The sequence below is a fragment of the Scyliorhinus torazame genome, chromosome 2 (assembly GCF_047496885.1).
Source record: "Scyliorhinus torazame isolate Kashiwa2021f chromosome 2, sScyTor2.1, whole genome shotgun sequence".
Classification (NCBI taxonomy): Eukaryota; Metazoa; Chordata; class Chondrichthyes; order Carcharhiniformes; family Scyliorhinidae; genus Scyliorhinus; species Scyliorhinus torazame.
The window spans coordinates 64084769-64097874 of NC_092708.1; the positions used below are offsets into that span (position 1 = coordinate 64084769).

The window sequence follows — 13106 nt, forward strand, 5'->3', positions numbered from 1 at the left end:
ACAGCTCTTCATAAAAGTCCCTGAATACCCCATTTATTCCCACCGCACTCTGCACCGTGTTCCCCCCTCTATCCCTAACTCCCCCAATCTCCCTCGCTGCCTCCCGCTTCCGAAGCTGATGTGCCAACATCCAGCTCGCCTTCTCCCCATATCCGTACACTGCCCCTTGCGCTTTCCTCCACTGCACCTCTGCCTTCCTGATAGTCAACAGGTCGAATTCTGCTTGGAGGCTTCGTCGCTCCTTGAGTAATCCCTCCTCGGCATACCTCCTATCCACCCTTAATATCTCCCCCACCAATCTCTCCCTCTCTCTCCTCCCCTTCCTTTCCTTATGGGCCCTTTCCTTATGGGCCCTAGTGGAGATTAGCTCTCCCCTGACCACCGCCTTCATCGCCTCCCAGGCCAACCCCACCTGCACCTCCCCATTGTCGTTAGCCTCTAAATATCTTTCAATACACCCGGAACCGCCCGCTCACCTCCTCATCTGCCAACAGTCCCACATCGAGGTGCCACAGCGGGCGCTGGTCCCTCTCCTCCCCCAACTCCAGCTCCACCCAATGCGGGGCATGATCTGAGATAGCTATGGTCGAATATTCCGTGCCCTGCACTCTCGGCCGCCGCCAGCCTTTTACCCATCCTGGACCTGGAGCGGTCCAATGCTGGGTCCAACACTGTGTTGACGTTCCCCCCTATTATCAAGCTCCCTGCCTCCAGGTCCGGAATCTGACCCAACATGCGCCTCATGAATCTGGCATCGTCCCAATTCGGGCTGTATACATTCACCAGTACCACCCGCACCCCCTGCAGCCCACTCACCATCACGTACCGACCTCCATTATCTGCCACGATGTTCAGCGCCTCAAACGACACCCGCTTCCCCACCAAGATCGCCACCCCTCGCTTGTTCGCGTCCAACCCCGAGTGGAAAACCTGCCCCACCCACCCCTTCCTCAGCCTAACCTGATCTGCCACCTTCAAATGCGTCTCCTGGAGCATAACCACATCTGCCTTAAGTCCCTTCAGGCCGGCCCCACCCTCTCTGGCGCAGCTCCCTTTTGCGGCCTTACCTCAGCTCCCCCACCTCGGGCCTCCCATTCCCCCTCCCCCCCGGCGGGGCCCCATCCTTTCAACCACCGACGCCCACACTCTCACACAACCCCCACTTCGAACCATTTACCCAAACCCACCCAGCACCAAAGAAAACAGAACAGAACATCCCCCAAAACACAATAACCACAATGACCCCCCCCTCGATACCCCATCGCAACAAACCCTCAGTCCGTGTCCAACTTTTCGGCCTGGATAAAGGTCCACGCCTCCTCCGGCGTCTCAAAGTAATGGTGTCGGTCCTTAAACGTGACCCACAATCGCGCCGGCTGCAGCATCACGAATTTCACCCCCTTCCGATGCAGAACCGCCTTAGCCCGGTTGTACCGGGCCCTCTTCTTGGCCACCTCCGCGTTCCAGTCCTGATATATACGGATCTCTGCGTTCTCCCACCTGCTGCTCCGCTCCTTTTTAGCCCATCTCAGGACACACTTCCTGTCCACAAAGCGATGGAACCGCACCATTACTGCCCGCGGTGGCTCATTGGCCTTGGGCCTCCTAGCCAGGACTCAGTGAGCCCCGTCCAGCTCCAGGGGCCTCGGGAAAGCTCCTGCACCCATCAGTGTGTTCAGCATCATGACCATATATGCTCCAGCATCCGACCCCTCCACTCCCTCCTGGAGACCCAGAATCCGAAGGTTCTTCCTCCTCGACTGATTCTCCATGTCTTCAAACTTTTCTTGCCATTTCTCGTGCGCCTCCACCTTCACTGCCAGGCCGAAGTTCTTGTCCTCATTCTCCGAGGCCTTTTGCCACACCTCCCGGATCGCCGCCCCTTGGGCCTTCTGGGTCTCGACCAGTTTATCGATCGATGCCTTTATCGGCTCCAGCAGCTCTGCCTTCAGGTCCGCAAAACAGTGCTTGAGGAACTCCTGCTGCTCTTGCGGCCATTGCACCCACGCTGCCTGGTCTCCACTCGCCGCCATCTTGGTTCTCCTCCCTCGCACTTTTCGCTGCACCAAAATCACTTTTTTCACCGCTCCACTCCTGGTCCAATCCATGCAGTGCCAGGGTAATCGTACTGTCGCCTTCCCGCACTGGGAACCGTCGAACAAATGCCGCTGGGGCCCCTAAAAAGAGCCCAAAAGTCCGTTTCTGACAGGAGCTGCCAAACGTGCGACTTAGCTCAGCATAGCCACAACCGGAAGTCGGATTGATGTTTTATAACAGTGTTTATGAATCTGTTTAAAATGTATATCACGCAGCACGGTAGCACAGTGGTTAGCACAGTTGCTTCACAGCGCCAGGTCCCCGGTTCGATTCCCGGCTTCGGTCACTGTCTGTGCGGAGTCTGCACATTCTCCCCATGTCTGCGTGGGTTTCCTCCGGGTGATCCGGTTTCCTCTCACAGTCCAAAGATGTGCAGGTTAGGTGGATTGGCCATGATAAATTGCCCTCAGTGTCCAAAAAAGTTAGATGGGGTTATTGGGTTCCGGGGATAGGGTGGAGGTGTGGGCTTAAGGAGGGTGCTCATTCCAAGAGCCGGTGCAGACTCGATGGGCTCATTGGCCTCCTCCTGCACTGTAGATTCTATGAAAGAAAGATATTTTTTTTTAACTTTGTTTTGTCATGAGGCTGTTAATTCCCTTAAAAAGATACTTGAATGCATGAAGTGAGTTTGGAGGCACAGGAAGTGAAAGAAAGATTTTTTTTAAACTTTGGTTTGTCATGAGGATGTTAATTCCATTAAAGGAACTATAATGACTAGAGTGGATTTGGAGTGTATGTAATCTTTGGTGATCACTCACTAACGTGTATGACTGGTCCATCTAAGAACCTGTGTGCTATTTGTCACGGGTTCTGTAGCTCCTTGTGTGGCTGATGAGCCCAATCTTCGAGCCACATCTTCTATTGCACTCTTGCCAGGTGCTTCCAGAAGGTGGGAGCAGTTCTTGGACTCTAGATCACTTTTATTCCTATTTCAGGCTTTTTCTGGGCCTTCGATGAATTGTATCCCTTCAATCAGAAGGTTCCTCCAAGTGGGTGTCTTCTGAGCAAAGGTTTCCCAGTCATTGATGTCTCTGTTGCATTTCTTGAGGTAAGCCCTCAGGGTGTCATTGAGTGCTTCCTTTGTCCTCCTCTTTTTTGGGATCCTTCCTTGAGCTGGGTGAAGAAGGTTTGCTTTGGCAGTCAGGCTTCTGACATCCTAAGCACATGGCATGCACAGCAGAATAGATTTCGGATGATTGTGGCCTCAATGCTGGTCCTCTAGGCTCCTTCAAGGACACTGATGTTAGTGCACTTGTCCTCCTAGCTGATACGGACCTAAAGTCCATTTGGATCAGCAATATATTTTAAGCTATTTAAGAGTCTCCCTGATATTTTGTTACTCTTTACAAGCCTTGGTGATTACTTCAAATTCCTTAGCAAATTTAAATACCTTAGTTGATGTATGCAAGCCTCCTCTAAGCTAATGTGAACTATCTCTCTGACAGGTTTTACAGATCCAGTCGAGATTCAAAATCTGGGGTCAGGTGACTGGTGTGGAAGTGAATTAATTACCTACCCCTGTAAAGTGTACAGGCAAACAACATTGTATGAAATGATGTCAGACGATATGTGTACCACGAGATTGTGCTTCAGCAAGGAAGCATTGGGCCACCTTTGTGAAATGATGAAGGGAATCCTGAAGCCAAACTCTAACTGCTGCACTGCCTTACCAGTGAAGATGAAACACACAGCAGTCATGGTGTGTTGTGCATCACACAAATTTGCCCTTCAGCATGGACTGAGCATTCATCCAGAAGATGGCTTACCACAAAAGATGGAGGGGTTGTAGGAGGACAATACGGAGCCTGATGCTGACATACCTCCAGGTGCAGGTTTGGAAGCACAGGCTCCAGGTGATGCAAGGGCAGTCAAGTTCGTCTGGCAACTGTTACATTTGAACATTGAACCCTCCCTTCTTCCCCCTCACCTCCCCCTCTCCTCTCCCCCTCCTTCATCCTCCCCCTCCCTCCCCTTCATCATATCCCCTGCCCTCCATTCCCTCCCTTCCCTCCCCCATCTTCCCTCTATCTCGTCCCTTCCTTCTACCTCCTCCCCTCCAACCCCTCCCCTACTTAGAAAGACAACAGAACCATTGTGTTCAAGTAAAGATATATATTTTATTGATCGTTGTGTTAAAGTGAAAATATTATTTTATTGCAAGGAAATGGAAAAGTTGAGGTAGTTATGAAACAAAATGTCATGCAGTAGCTACTAATGTTAAACGTTAATTTAAATGTTAACATGGTATCAAAGTTTTGTATTTCTGTTAATGTTTTCCATTAAACTTTACAAACTTCTACAAATGTTTTACTGAAACACAAAACACAGCATTTAATTATGGGATAATTACAAATAAATAAGATAATTGAAGTAAACAAGGCAGAAATATAATAATGATAATCACAAATCAAAACAAAATCAGATATGTCAAGAACAGTGACAGCTGAAAGCAAAATCCCTGGGGGGCATTTTTTAACTCTTATGATCAGATCAGACCTATCGCTAACAGCATTTTACGACCCCCTTCTGCAGGTCTGTAAGGCGACGTCATTACTTACATTTTGCCCTGCTCCAAAGGTCTCCATTATTCGTGGTCTGAGAAGTTCTGCCTTCTCATCGTCCCAACTAAATTTTCAGTTGCCATATTCTAAATTAAAACATACAAACACTTTTAAGCATGCCACGTGTAAAGTTATATAATAACATAGTGCAAATTTAAATAGTTGCATAGATCTATCACAAACAGCAAAATCTATGTTTACTTATAAATATTAAATAATAATCTTCTTTAATCATAAAAAATAAAACTAGGTACAGAAAAGATTTACCAGGATGCTGCATTTACCAGGATGGAGGGCATTAGCTATGAGGAGAAGTTGGGAAACTTGGTTTGTTCTCATTGGAACAACGGAGGGTGAGGGGCAACCCGATGGAAGTCTGCAAGATGGGCAGCACAGTAGCACAGTGGCTAGCACAGTTGCTTCACAGCTCCAAGGTCCCAGGTTCGATTCCTGGTTTAGGTCACTGTCTGTGCTGAGTCTGCACGTTCTCCCCGTGTGTGCGCGGGATTCCTCCGGGTGCTCCGGTTTCCTCCCACAGTCTAAAGATGTGCAGGTTAGTTGGGTTGGCTATGATAAAATTGCCCTTAGTGTCCAAAAAGGTTAGGTAGGGTTGTGGGCTACGGTGATAGGGTGGAGGCGTGGGCTTAAGTCGGGGGCTCTTTCCAAGGGCCGGTGCAGACTTGATGGGCCAAATGGCCTTCTTCTGCACTGGAAATTCTATGATTATAAGGGGCATGGACAGAGTGGATAGTCACAAACGTTTCCCAAGGTGGAAGTGTCAAATACGAGGGTAAATAGGTTTAAGGTGTGACGGGCAAGGTATAAAGGAGATGTATGAGGCAGGTTTTTTACACAGAGGGTGCTGGGAGCCTGCAACTCGCTGCTGTGGAGGTAGTAGAAGCAGATACGATAGTGACTTTTAAGGGGCGTCTTGACAAATACATGAATAGGATGGGAATAGGGGGATATGGTCCCCGGAATAGTGGGATATGGTCCCTGCAAGGGTCGGGGTTTTGGTACAGTTTAGGGCAGCATGGTCAGTGCAGGTTTGGAGGACTGAGGGGCCCGTTCCTGTGCTGTAATGTTCTTTATGCTTTGTTCTAAAAATTACTTTTCAAGAACGAATGACAATAGCATTGCCTGTATAAAAGAAAGAGCAAATAAATCTGTTAAAAAACTTTCAACATGGGCAGCACAGTAGCGCAGTGGTTAGCACTGCTGCCTCACGGCGCCGTGGACCTGGGTTCCATCCCGGCCCCAGGTCACTGACCATGTGGAGTTTGCATACTCTCCCCGTGTCTGTGTAGGTGTCACCACAACCCAAAGATGTGCAGAGTAGGTGGATTGGCCATGCTAATATTGCCCCTTAATTGAAAAAAAATTGGACACTTTAAATTCAAAGAACAAAGAACAAAGAACAAAGAAATGTACAGCACAGGAACAGGCCCTTCGGCCCTCCAAGCCCGTGCCGACCATACTGCCCGACTAAACTACAATCTTCTACACTTCCTGGGTCCGTATCCTTCTATTCCCATCCTATTCATATATTTGTCAAGATGCCCCTTAAATGTCCCTATCGTCCCTGCCTCCACTACCTCCTCCGGTAGTGAGTTCCAGGCACCCACTACCCTCTGCGTAAAAAACTTGCCTCGTACATCTACTCTAAACTTTGCCCCTCTCACCTTAAACCTATGCCCCCTAGTAATTGACCCCTCTACCCTGGGGAAAAGCCTCTGACTATCCACTCTGTCTATGCCCCTCATAATTTTGTATACCTCTATCAGGTCGCCCCTCAACCTCCTTCGTTCCAGTGAGAACAAACCGAGTTTATTCAATCGCTCCTCATAGCTTATGCCCTCCATACCAGGCAACATTCTGGTAAATCTCTTCTGCACCCTCTCTAAAGCCTCCACATCCTTCTGGTAGTGTGGCGACCAGAATTGAACACTATACTCCAAGTGTGGCCTAACTAAGGTTCTATACAGCTGCAACATGACTTGCCAATTCTTATACTCAATGCCCCGGCCAATGAAGGCAAGCATGCCGTATGCCTTCTTGACTACCTTCTCCACCTGTGTAGCCCCTTTCAGTGATCTGTGGACCTGTACTCCTAGATCTCTTTGACTTTCAATACTCTTGAGGGTTCTACCATTCACTGTATATTCCCTACCTGCATTAGCCCTTCCAAAATGCATTACCTCACATTTGTCCAGGTTAAACTCCATCTGCCATCTCTCCGCCCAAGTCTCCAGACAATCTAAATCCTGCTGTATCCTCAGACAGTCCTCATCGCTATCCGCAATTCCACCAACCTTTGTGTCGTCTGCAAACTTACTAATCAGACCAGTTACATTTTCCTCCAAATCATTTATATATACTACAAAGAGCAAAGGTCCCAGCACTGATCCCTGTGGAACACCACTGGTCACAGCCCTCCAATTAGAAAAGCATCCCTCCATTGCTACCCTCTGCCTTCTATGGCCTAGCCAGTTCTGTATCCACCTTGCCAGTTCACCCCTGATCCCGTGTGACTTCACCTTTTGTACTAGTCTACCATGAGGGACCTTGTCAAAGGCCTTACTGAAGTCCATATAGACAACATCTACTGCCCTACCTGCATCAATCATCTTAGTGACCTCCTCGAAAAACTCTATCAAGTTAGTGAGACACGACCTCCCCTTCACAAAACCATGCTGCCTCTCACTAATACGTCCATTTGCTTCCAAATGGGAGTAGATCCTGTCTCGAAGAATTCTCTCCAGTAATTTCCCTACCACTGAAGTAAGGCTCACCGGCCTGTAGTTCCCGGGATTATCCCTGCCACCCTTCTTAAACAGAGGAACAACATTGGCTATTCTCCAGTCCTCCGGGACATCCCCTGAAGACAGCGAGGATCCAAAGATTTCTGTCAAGGCCTCAGCAATTTCCTCTCCAGCCTCCTTCAGTATTCTGGGGTAGATCCCATCCGGCCCTGGGGACTTATCTACCTTAATATTTTTTAAGACACCCAACACCTCGTCTTTTTGGATCACAATGTGACCCAGGCTATCTACACCCCCTTCTCCAGACTCAACATCTACCAATTCCTTCTCTTTGGTGAATACTGATGCAAAGTATTCATTTAGTACCTCGCCCATTTCCTCTGGCTCCACACATAGATTCCCTTGCCTATCCTTCAGTGGGCCAACCCTTTCCCTGGCTACCCTCTTGCTTTTTATGTAAGTGTAAAAAGCCTTGGGATTTTCCTTAACCCTATTTGCCAATGACTTTTCATGACCCCTTCTAGCCCTCCTGACTCCCTGCTTAAGTTCCTTCCTACTTTCCTTATATGCCACACAGGCTTCGTCTGTTCCCAGCCTTTTAGCCCTGACAAATGCCTCCTTTTTCTTTTTGACGAGGCCTACAATATCATTCGTCATCCAAGGTTCCCGAAAATTGCCGTATTTGCCTTTTCTTCACAAAACAAAACTTCAACATACCTTTAAAACAGCTGTCTTCAATACAAAACTGAACTTTTGAATCTTTGACCTCAATGGGCGTTCCCTTAGTTTCTCCGTCAGATGAAGTCATGGCTGCATTCAAACTGTGCCACACTGGGGACTGTGCAGTGTCCCACTGCAGGCCCGAGGCTTCTGCTGAAGCCGGAAAGTTTACCGCGATTTTTGAGCGCTGGTAAGTGCGTACTGTGCTCTCTTAGTATTGGCGGGCAGGTCATGGCTTCCCGCCGACCCACGGAAGTTGCGGGCCAATACTTAGTGCAAATCCTAGCTATCAGTTCACATCTTCATGATGTGTAAGTTGATTTTTTAAATTCCCCATCTGCTCCCTTCCCCTCCCCCATATCCCTCTCAAAGGTGGTTATTCATGGTGAGGTAAACTTCACCTGTCAGCAGATGCTGAACCTTTCTCACCTAGTCTCTTTTGGATGTGTGACTATGACAGGAGGTTTGGCAGACATTAGTCCAACTCGGGTACATTCCTAATCTGTTCTTCATCTTCATGCAAATTCCAGGAAGCATTACGAACACTGGGTTTTTTCGCCCCTCCTCTATATCATTCTTTGATCAGTCAAATCAAGAGACGGAATTCTCCAGTGCCCCTGCCGGTGGCTTCAATGGCGGTTGGGGGTAGGAATTAGGCAGAGCGCCCAAAAATCGGTTTTGTGCCAGCATGGATTTCCCACAGGATCTTCCATTGTTGCCCACTATGGCAGATTGCGAAACCTTCTGGTGGCCAGGATGAAACTAATGGAATGCAGATTAAGGCCCGACCGATTCTTCCCCCCCGTCGCCTGATCTTACACAATGCCAGCGTAAAAACATGCCAGTCCAGTTGAACAAGTGGTGTGCGGAAGTCAGGACATACATGAAGAATGTATGTCCTGTGGAGTTCAAGATGTAGGTTGCGAGTGACTGTGGACCCTGGAACACCACAGCAGTGCGTGGTCGAAGCATCTATCAGGTGTACTTCCAGCTTCAGTGTCATCAAGGATGTCCATCTCCCAGCCTCAGCGTTCCTAGATCCATTTTCTGTTTCAGCAGGTCCATCTTCTTTCTTCAACAGTAGGTCATTGATGTTGCGCGCCTTTTCAATATGGAGCCCAGCTACGACAGGAGAATGCACGTAATCAAGCCCACTCTGCCACAGAATATGGTGCTAAACCCCCAGATGCATAATTATTGAAGTCAGAGCTGGAAGATAACGCGTGTCACTTTCAGCAGTGGGAAACATTTCCCATCCCACCCCCACCATGGAGCTTCATCCCAGATGGGAAGATTGCACTGTAGATTTTGACAACAGTCTCTATGTTCATCCCATTGAAATGTTAATTTAACACAGGCCAGGATCAAACCCGGAATGTATTCAGTCAATATCTTATGGCCACGCTGCACTATGGTTTGGAAATATAAATCCAAACTGATTTTTTTAAAACTCCTGATCCGCCGTCACCAGATTTACACAATCACATAAACTCAAGTGTGATAAATGTAAAAATTGGTATTTGCAGTAAGGTTTTTATAAATGAATTAAGGTATATATTTCTTGCAGTAATATCAATGAATAGCCTAGGTTGAGGTATCCAGACTGCTCGTCTGCTAAAGCTGCAATTAAGAGGTTAAAATAGATGAAGTAATTAATTTTAGAGAGAGATGCCTAATGGAATAGTGTTATGACTTTTAGAAATTCCCTGGAGAGTAGATAATTTTTGAGGGATTGCATGTAGTCCTAGCTAAGCAGGTGACTGGAATAGAGATTATGTAATTACTGGGAGGAGCCAGGTTTGTCTGTAGTTTTGCAGTCTGCGAGTAGTTTTAAGTTGAACAGCAGTTTTGTCAAATATTGTCAGGTTGAGCAGAAGAGTCTGACAAAACAGAAGGATTTTAAGGTTGTCCCTGAAAGAATCTCCCTCTCTAAAGGTCTGCATAGATAAGCAAGTAAACCTGTTCTGTTAAGTGGCATTTGAACTATATTGGGTTTGCTTCATTGGAGTTAGTAGCAGGTGTAGGTAGTAAGTAAGTTTTTCCTAGTGTTTAAGAACTATTTAACTGATGTTAATGTTCTGCATTTAAATTAATGTTTGTTTTAACATAAAAGATACCTATTGGTCAAAGCCATCACTCCTGGGTGAGGTACCTTTTCCTCACAGTTGTACAAATATTTAAAAAAACAAGTGTGTGGGGTTCTTGTCTGGTATACTAACAAATATTGGGATCTGGTCCAGGATCTTAACACAGCCTCCAGCTGAATATTTCAAAAACAATATAATAAGACTAAATTGAGGATTAACAGCAAGTGCATTCTTATTTTTCTCAGCAATAATGGTGAACATTTTAGGACCCAGGCGTACCAGCAAATAGAAATATAAAGTGATTTATAAGTCAAGTTGCACCAGTCACGTTTGTCAAAATAAAATACTTCATGTGGGAAATTGCATGGTGATACAGTGGTTAGCACTGCTGCATCACAGTGCCAGGGACCCACGTTCAATTCCGGCCTTGGGATGCTGTCTGTGTGGAGTTTGCATGTTCTCCCAGTGGGGTTCGTTAAGGTGTTCAGGTTTCCTCCCACAATCAAAATATGTTCAGGTTAGATTGGCTGGCCATGAAAAATGCGAGAGATAAGGGGAGAAGGCCTAGGTAGAATGCTCTTTTAGAGGGTCGGTGCAGACTCGGTGGGCTGAATCGCCTCCTTCTGCACTGTAGGGATTATATGGGTTCTAAGCAAGTACAATTTAAAAGCGACCCACTGGAGATTTTCAATGAGTTCACTCTTTAAGTGAAGACATTTCTCATCTCAGGCATAAATGATCAACTCATGTTGACCAATAATAGTGACACTTTGCTCCAGTGATTCCCCAGCTGGAGGAAATATTTTATCATCATCGACCCTGCCAGGTCTCGGTTGGAATTCTCCAGACTTTCACTGGCCTTGGGATTCTCCAGTCCCACTGGCAGCGCACCCCTGCCCGTGGGTTTCCCAGTAGCTTGGGGTGGCTTCAATGGAAAATTCCATTAACTGCTGCAGGAACAGAGAAGCCCGTTGCCAACGTATGGCCATCTCCCACTGCCGGGAAACACACGCTGGGTTCCCACACTATGGACGGGATTCTCCGATCCCGGGGCTAAGTGTTGACGCCGTCGTAAACGGCGGAGCATTTTACGACGCCGTCATCTGGCCCCAAGGATCAGTCATCCTGCGCCACACAGGGGGCCCGCACAGCACTGGAGCGACTCACGCAGCTCCAGCTACCGATACCGGCATCAGGGCGGGGTCCGTGGGTCCGCGCATGCGCTCCACGGCCGGCGTGAGTTCGCACATGCACGTGGGTAGCCTTCTCCGCGCCGGCCCCGACGCAACATGGTGTAGAGCTACAGGGGCACTGCGCGGAGGACCACACGAGAACGACACCGGCGGGACTCGGCTTAACTTGGCGGGCACTCGACCCATCGCGGGGTGGAATCACCGGGTGGGGGGCTGGCATTGAGCGGCCCCCGACCGGTGCCGTGCCGATCGTGCCGGCGCCAATGGCGCCGATTCTCCGGTCGCCGGAGAATCAACGGGCCGACGTCAGAACGGTGTCGCGTGATTCGCGCGCCCACCAGGGTCTGAGAATCCCGCCCTATATATCTCAATTACATCACTTCTCATTCTTCTAAACTCCAGGGAACATAGTACACTCAATCGCTCCTCATAGAACAATCGTCCCATCCCAAGAATCAATCTACTGAATTGCATTGTACTCCCTCTAGAGCAAATTTGTCCTTCCTTAAGTAAGTAGTGTAGCCACCTGGGTTGGCCAACTCCTGACGTAAAATGGAGAACAGCAAAGGCTACAGGGAAATTCAGCCAACACAGGCAGAAACTAGCAGGTGCAAGTTTACTGTGTATTAAACTCTGCAAAAGCCCAGACAGCATCGATACAAGCAGCCATCTGCATAATAATATAGCAGCCATCTACATACTAATGAGAGATCCCCAGGTACAATCAAAACATTTGGGATAAACAAAGCCAAGCCAGACTCCTCGGCACCAGCAGGAGCCAACACAAAAGAGGTTAACGGACACCTCAAGACCGCCCATCGATCAGGGCACCGCTCCAATATTGGAGAAATCGAACCAAGTGATTGGAACGAAGTCCAATCACTTGGAACCAGGTACAGGGTCTGCCCCGAAAGGCGGGAAGTCCCTGGGAACTATAAAGTTAAGCACCCAAGTTCGAATCATCCTTCTTGACCGGGTCACTCAGCAACGCGAACCAACCCTTGACAGTGACCGGTGGCTGCCGCCGATATCCAGTAAGTCTTAAGTCAACACTCGCTACGAGATAGGTGCTCCTAGCTACCAGTCCGTACCAACTTCGAATCCCGCAGACTCAGAACCCGAACGAAAGGCCATTTGTTCCCCTGACCTGGTGGGCCAGTCCGAAGCTAAGTATAGGCCTGTTAGTTGTAGAAGTAGCTTAGAAGTATAATTTATGCATGAGTAGCGATTACTGTGTATAATAAATGTGCTTTGATTTGAATCTTACTAATTGGTGTATTGAGTTATTGATCATGACTTGAACTTGAACCTCGTGGCGGTATCATAAAGATACCTGGCGACTCGAGACCAAAGGTTATAAAACAGAGCAAATTGAACCAACCAAAAGTTAGCAACAGTAGACCAAAATTTGCACACAGTATCCCAGGCATGGTTCCACCAATGCCCTGCATAATTATTGAAAAATGTCTTTACTCTTATATTCACATTCATTTTGTACCAAAAGTTAACATACCATTTGCATTCCTAATTTTTCCTGATTCCACATGTGAACTTTCTGTGATTTGTGCACAAAAACACCCAGGCCCCTCTGAACGGGCAGCACGGTAGCATAGTGGTTAGCACAATTGCTTCACAGCTCCAGGGTCCCAGGTTCGATTCCGGCTTGGCTCACTGTCTGTGTGGAGT

At 47.9% G+C, this 13106-nt stretch overlaps 1 long non-coding RNA gene across 1 annotated transcript in view; it reads right to left on the reverse strand.

Annotated features, from left to right (window-relative positions):
• The window catches only part of LOC140388141 (uncharacterized), a 122873-nt gene that overhangs the window by 54895 nt on the left and 54872 nt on the right, over positions 1–13106 (reverse strand). The window contains exon 2 of the long non-coding RNA XR_011934108.1: positions 4656–4744. This is a non-coding gene — a long non-coding RNA (uncharacterized lncRNA). The remainder of the gene's footprint in view (positions 1–4655; positions 4745–13106) is intronic.